This window comes from Hippopotamus amphibius, chromosome X, assembly GCF_030028045.1.
Source record: "Hippopotamus amphibius kiboko isolate mHipAmp2 chromosome X, mHipAmp2.hap2, whole genome shotgun sequence".
NCBI lineage: Eukaryota > Metazoa > Chordata > Mammalia > Artiodactyla > Hippopotamidae > Hippopotamus > Hippopotamus amphibius.
The window spans coordinates 118231972-118238975 of NC_080203.1; positions in this window are offsets into that span (position 1 = coordinate 118231972).

Sequence of the window (7004 nt, forward strand, 5' to 3'; positions counted from 1 at the left end):
CATGCCATGATTCTAAGACGTAGGTATTTCCTAATGAGACCCCTGGTTAGAAATCTGCTGCTGGGAAATTGAGAAGAGCATTAAGGCTGTGGATGTGCCCAACAGTTTAGCCTAACATCCATGGGAAATGATAAAGTCCCTACTGTTCTCATACATCTATTACAGGAGAAAATTACCTTGATGATAGTTAAACCTCTTTTTTCCAAATATGGATTTCATTTTGAACACTTTCCTTGCAATAGTCATAGCTCTGTGTCATATTTTTACAACAGGGCCGGCCAGGCGTAATAATTTCTGATGCCCATCAGCATTCCCCTTTATTATGTTTGAGGACTCTGTAGAAAGGAACATCATCTAAATTGTCACCATCACAACTCATATTTGGCAAGTCTACAATCAGACTAAATGTTCCAGAAGTAAACTGACCACCAAAACTTGCCAGGTTTCTCATCTTTCAACTTGTGCTTTGTGTTAAACAGTTTTAGTGACATTGATTTTGATTGTTGGCTGGCCTGAGTTCTCTTCTGGAGGTTCTGGAGAAGAATCAGCTTCCAGTATTTAGGTCATTGGCAGAATCCAGTTTCTTACAGTTATAGAGGTGAGCCCCCATGTCCTTGCTGGCTGTCACCCAGCAACCTCTCTAAGCTCCTTAAGGCCATCTGCATCCCTCACCACATTGCCTTCTTCATCTTCATTCTGGTGACGGTACAGCATCTTTTCTGCCTCCAGTCAGAGAAGCTGCTTTTAAGGACTCGTGATTAGACTGGACTCATCAACATAATATAGGATAATCTGTTTTAAGGCCTATTATAGTCTTAATTACATCTGCAAAGCCCCTTCTGCCATGTAAGATAACATACTCAGACATTCCAGGGACCAGGACATGGACATCTTCGGGGGGACAGTCTGCCTACCACAGCAATTCACCATCAGTCTTAGCCAAGGAATCCCAAGATGGAGTTTCCCACCACTTCTATTAAGCTTTGGCTAAAACTTCACCAAGGAGGTGAAAGACCTATACACTGGAAACTATAAAATATTGATAAAGGAAAATGAATGTGATTCAAAGAAATGGAAAGATACCCCATGCTCTTGGATTGGAAGAATTAACATTGTTAAAATCGCTGTACTACCTAAAGCAATCTGCAGATTTAATGCAATCCCTATCACACTACCCATGACATTTTCCACAGAACTAGAACAAATAATCCTAAAATTTACATGAAATCACAAAAAGCCCAGAACTGCCAAGGTAATACTGAGGAAAAAGAACAAAGCTGGAGGCATAACCCTTCCAGACTTCAGGTTACACCAGAAAGCTACAGTAACCAAAAACAGACATTTAGATCAATGGAACAGAATAGAGAGCTCAGAAATAAACCCATGCACCTATGGTCAATTAAACTACAACAAAGGAGGCAAGCATCTACAATGGAGAAAAGACAGTCTCTTTAACAAGTGTTGCTGGGAAAGCTGGACATCTACATGTAAAAGAATGAAATTAGAACATTCTTTAACATCATACCAAAAAAAAAAAAACAAACCTCAAAATGGCTTAAAGACCTAAATATAAGACATAACACCATAAAACTCCTAGATGACAACATAGGCAAAACATTCTGACATAAATCATAGCAATATTTTCTTAGATCAGTCTCCCAAGGCAAAAGAAATGAAAGCAAAAATAAATGGGTCCTAATTAAACTTAAAAGCTTTTGCACAGCAATGGAAATCATCAACAAAAGGAAAAGACCACCTACGGAATGGGAGAAACTATTTGTAAACGATGCAGCTGACGGATTAATATCTAAAATGTACAGTGTATACAATTCAATATCAAAAAAACAACCCAATCAAAAAAATGGGCACAAGGGACTTTGCTGGTGGTGCAGTGGTTAAGACTACACCTGCCAACGCAGGGAATATGGGTTCAGTCCCTGATCCGGGAAGATCCCACATGCCACAGAACAACTAAGCCCATGCGCCACACCTACTGAGCCTGTGCTCTAGAGCCTGCAAACCACAACTACTGAAGCCCATGTGCCTAGAGCCTGTGTTCTGCAACAAGAGAAGCCACTGCAATGAGAAGCCTGTGCACGGCAACGAAGAGTAGCCCCCACTCACTGCAACTAGAGAAAGCCCACGCACAGCAACGAAGACCCAGTGCAGCCAAAAAATAAATAAATTTTAAAATGGGCAAGAGACCTAAACAGACGTTTCTCCAAAGAAGGCATACAGATGGCCAACAGGCATGTGAAAAAATGCTCAATATCACTAATTATTAGAGAAATGCAAATCAAAACCGTGATGAAGCATCACCTCACATCAGCCAGAATGGCTATTATCAAAAAGTCTACGAATAATAAATACTGGGGAGGATGTGGAGAAAAGGGATCCCTCCTACACTGTTGGTGGGAATGTAAATTCATGCAGCCACTATGGGAAAAAAGTATGCGGTTTCCTTTAAAAAACTAAAAACAGAGCTACCATATGATCCAGCAATCCCACTCCTGGGTATATATCCAGAAAAAAACGAAAACTCTAATTTAAAAATGTACATGCACCCAATGTTCATAGCAGCACTATTTACAATAGCCAAAACATGGAAACAACCCGAGTCCCTATCAACAGACAATTGGCTTAAGATGTAATACACACACACACACACACGAATATTACTCAGCCATAAAAAAGAATGAAATATTGTCATTTGCAGCAACATGGATGGACCCAGAGAATATTACACTTAATCAAGTAAGACAGAGAAAGGCAAATATTATGTATCACTTATATGTGGAATCTAAAAATTACAAATGAATCTGTGTACAAAACAGAAACATACTCACAGACATAGAAAACAAACATAGCTACCAAAGGGGAGAAGGAGGGAGGAAGGCACATATTAGGAGGATGGAATTAACAGATGCAAACTACTATACATAAAATAGATAAGCAGCAAGGATTTACTGTATAGCAAAGGGAATTATATTCAATATCTTGCAGTAACCTATAATGGAATATAATCTGAAAAATAACTGAATCACTCAGCTGTACACCTGAAACACAATATTGTAAATCAATTATACTTCAATTAAAAAAATCTTTGGTTATATGGGTTCCTGGGGGTACCTGTAGGACACTGATCATTTTAATTTACAGATTCCCAGGAAGTTGTATGGTGCTATGGACTAAATGTGTTCTCCCCAAAGTTCATGTGTTGAAGCCCCTAAGCCCCCATGTGATGGTATTTGGAGGTGATTAGGTTTAGATGAGGTCACAAGGGTAGAGCCCCCATGATGAGATTATTGCCCACATAAGAAGAGACCCCAAAGCTTCCTTTCTTAGCCACCTGCAGATACAGCAAGAAGACAGCAATCTGTAAGCTAGGAAGAGAGTTCTCACCAGGAACCAAATTGGCTGGCACCTTGATCTTAAGACTCCTCAGCCTCCAGAACTGTGAGAAATAAATGCCTGTTGTTTAAGCCAACCAGTCTACGATATTTTGTTACAGCCACCCAAGCTGACTAAGATATATGGGTAGAATTTTGTGTGCTACTCTGTGAGGACAGAACCAATGATCTTTTCTTGCTTAGCAAAAAAAAAAAAAAAAAAAAAAGGCATCCTGAATAAAGCTTATGAAAGAAAGAGTGAAATGTCTTTCCCTTCCAAACACTAGCCCCTTCCTGTCTCCCAGATGATGCAGAGCACAGTATCACCAGTGACAGTGGCTGCAGGGAAGACCATCCCCATTTGGAGATGTATGTCTTTGGATGTCTCTTCCCACAGTCTCCATGGAAGTGCTTTGCACTGTGGACCCTCTGTTCATTAGCTCTGCAGGGTTCAGAATTTAATAGACATCTGGGTACAAAGGGTACCTCCCCATGCTCAGCAATGAAGGGAAAACGCCCTAAGGCAGCGCTTCTCTAGCATCTCTTCACTTTGGAATCACCCAGAGCCCTTTCGAGAAGTGTCCATGCCTAGGCCCCACACCCAGAAGTTCAGGTTCAATTGATCAGAATGGGATCTGAGTATCAATAGTTTAAAAAAACACTTCCCAGCTGCTGTTAATGTGTAGCCAGGGTTGCAAAGCACCGCTCTAAGACAAAGGGCTGCAGGTTATCCTTGGGTGGCTCTAACAGATGAGTGAATTCCAACTGTCAGAAACTATGACATTACCCATGTGGGGAGAACAGTAAGAAAGGAATAGTTGTCAAAGCCTGACATTTAGGCAGGGAGCACAAGATGTCTTAACACTTCTGTTACTCTGTATGCAACTGCTCTCTGCTTCTCTGAAGAGGAGGCATTAGCCAGAGATAAAAATTCTCGCCATGGACTTAGGATGGCTAGACATAAGAGGGGTAACAAGACAGCAGCACACCTCGTGCAGATGGCATTCCTGGGCCATCAGCTGGGAACTAGGCAACCCGATTTATTAAGACAGGCTGACATGATGGAAAATGCGTTGACCACTGCCTCTGACGCTGTCTGATATGGGTAGTTTAGTTAACCTTGTAAGGATTCACCCAAGTCATAAATGAGAGAAGCAATTCTCTTGTTACCACGCCTACTGAAAGGGAATCATCTCCTTCATGAGTTAAACAGGAAGACAGTCTCAAAAAATGATACCAATAATAGCTAATATTCTTTAAGCACTAACTGCCATAATAATTTGCTGCAAACTTAGAGGCTTATAACAACAAAATGTATTAACTTACAGTTCTGTAGATCAGGAGTCTGGCACAGGTCTCACAAGGCTAAAAAATCAAGGTGTTGGCAGGGCTGAGTTCCTTTCCAGAAGGTTTCAGGAAGAATCTACTTGGAGCTCATTGAAGCTGGAGGCAGAACTCAGTTCCTAATGGCAGGAGGACTGAGGGCCCCATTTTCTCAACGGCTGTCAGTGGAGGGCTGTTGCCAGCTACTAGAGGCTGCCTGTATTCCTTGGCTCACAGCCCTCTTCCTCTGTCTTCAAAGCCAGCAATGTTGGATCAAGTCCCTCTACACTGACTCTCTCTCCTGCCTTTTCTTCCATCATTGTCTCTCTCTGACCTTCACTTCTGCCTCCCTCTTCCACTTTTAAGGATCCACGTGATTACATTAGGCCCACCTGGGAATCCTTAATTCCATCTGCAAAGTTCCTTTGGCCACTTAAGGTAATGGGATTGGAAGGCCGCAGAGATTTAGGACATGGATAGTTTGGGGCCACTGTTCTGCCTACCACAGAACTCACTAGGCTTTTCTCCTACCCCTGTGGTAGGAGGTCATTTTCATTCATTTAGCCCAGTTGCTCTTCCTTTAATCCATTCATGTTGGTTTTTCTTAGGCTTAGTCCTGGCCCCTTTTCTTCTCTCTCTAATCTTTCTCCACAGGTGATCTCTTCCAGTCCCCTGGCTTTAAATAGTACCTGTATGCAACATTTCAAATTAATATCCTCTCTCTTCTGTGCCCCAGAATCTTTTATCCAATGGCCTACTTGACAGCTAGGTGTTTCACGTGAATCTTCAGAATTACCACACTTTTGGTCTCCTCTCCCTACCTCCAACCTATTTCACACACCTCTTTCCTGTCTCTCTAATGACATAATCATCAGCTATTTGATTATGCCAAACACTTGGGATTCATCCTATTTGCTTCCTTCTCCCTCAGCCACTTACTCAATCATCCCTAAGCCCTGTTGTATACCAAATCCTTTCTGTCACTTTCCCTGTACCCCACAGCCACAGTAACTACTGAGCCGGGCAACCTTGATTTCTCCATTAAACCCACTGCTCCTTGCAGCAGCAAAATAGATCTTTTACAAGCTTTAATTGGAAGTAACAAAGCCACAATGCTAAGAGGTTATTTCTGAATGGTGGAAATGTGGGTGGATGTTATTTTCTTCCTGGTACTTTTTTGCACTTTAAACATTTCCATAGAAAACTCAAAACAAAATGTTCCATAAAAACAAAAGCAAAAATAAGACGTTACTCTCTCAGAAGGTCTCCCCTCCCCTTCCCCATCCCTACATTATTATCTCTAATAGCATCCTGTTATTTTCCTCTTGGCCTTTATCACACTTTGCAGTGGTTTACATTTTATTTGTTTGCTGGTTTATTGTCTCTGTCTCTCTCACTAGCTGTAAGGCCATGAGGGCAGCACCATATTTATTGTGTTGATTACTATATACCCAGCACCCAGGCCTATGCCTACCACGCAGTAAAGGTTTAATTCACCCAGGTGTCCCTCATTATCCAGCTACCCACTAAAATGACTTGCAAAAATTTCCAGATTTATTGTCTGAATCAAAACCTGTTATTGCAAACCAGCACCAAATGCCAGAAAGCCTGTTTAAGGTGCAAGTGAGTCCAGGTAAGAGAATATAGATTGTGTTGAAGTTCTATCTCAGCGGCTGTCTGATATGGATACTTGTTTCAATGTGTACCACCAACATCCAGACGATCAGCGTTTCCAGTTATTAAGTGAAAATGTCTTCTCAGAAAGTAGTACTCACTCAGCTTCATGTTCATCATCATTATGAGGAAAGAGAAGAAGAGGATCCATGTGCTGAATCTTCAAAAGAAACTGTGGATCACATGCACAAAATCATCGCTGCAGCCAAGTGAATGTGATCATGATATCAAATAAAGCACCGCACTCCAGAAATGCAATGACAAGCCCCGTCTTATGCTATTGGGAACTGTATAGCTTTCAGTAAAGAGAATATGAACAGAAGTTCATTTGAGAGTTTTTCCCCCTAATTGTTGTTTCCTCTACAGCTCCAGATGATGGTTCAGAGCCACAACCACTTCCAGAGTCTTGCATGCCAATCAGAGATAGCTGTCCCTCAGTTCCTTGTGTTTGCACTTGTAGGATGTGACGCATCTACCGTTCCACTCAGTCTTTCACCCAACCCCAAACCCCAACTGCGATTGAAGCTTCCATCTCCTTCCTCTGCTCACCAGATTCTGAGCAGGCAACTCTACCATTGATCAATAACCAGAATTTGAAAATTACCAAATTACCATTTC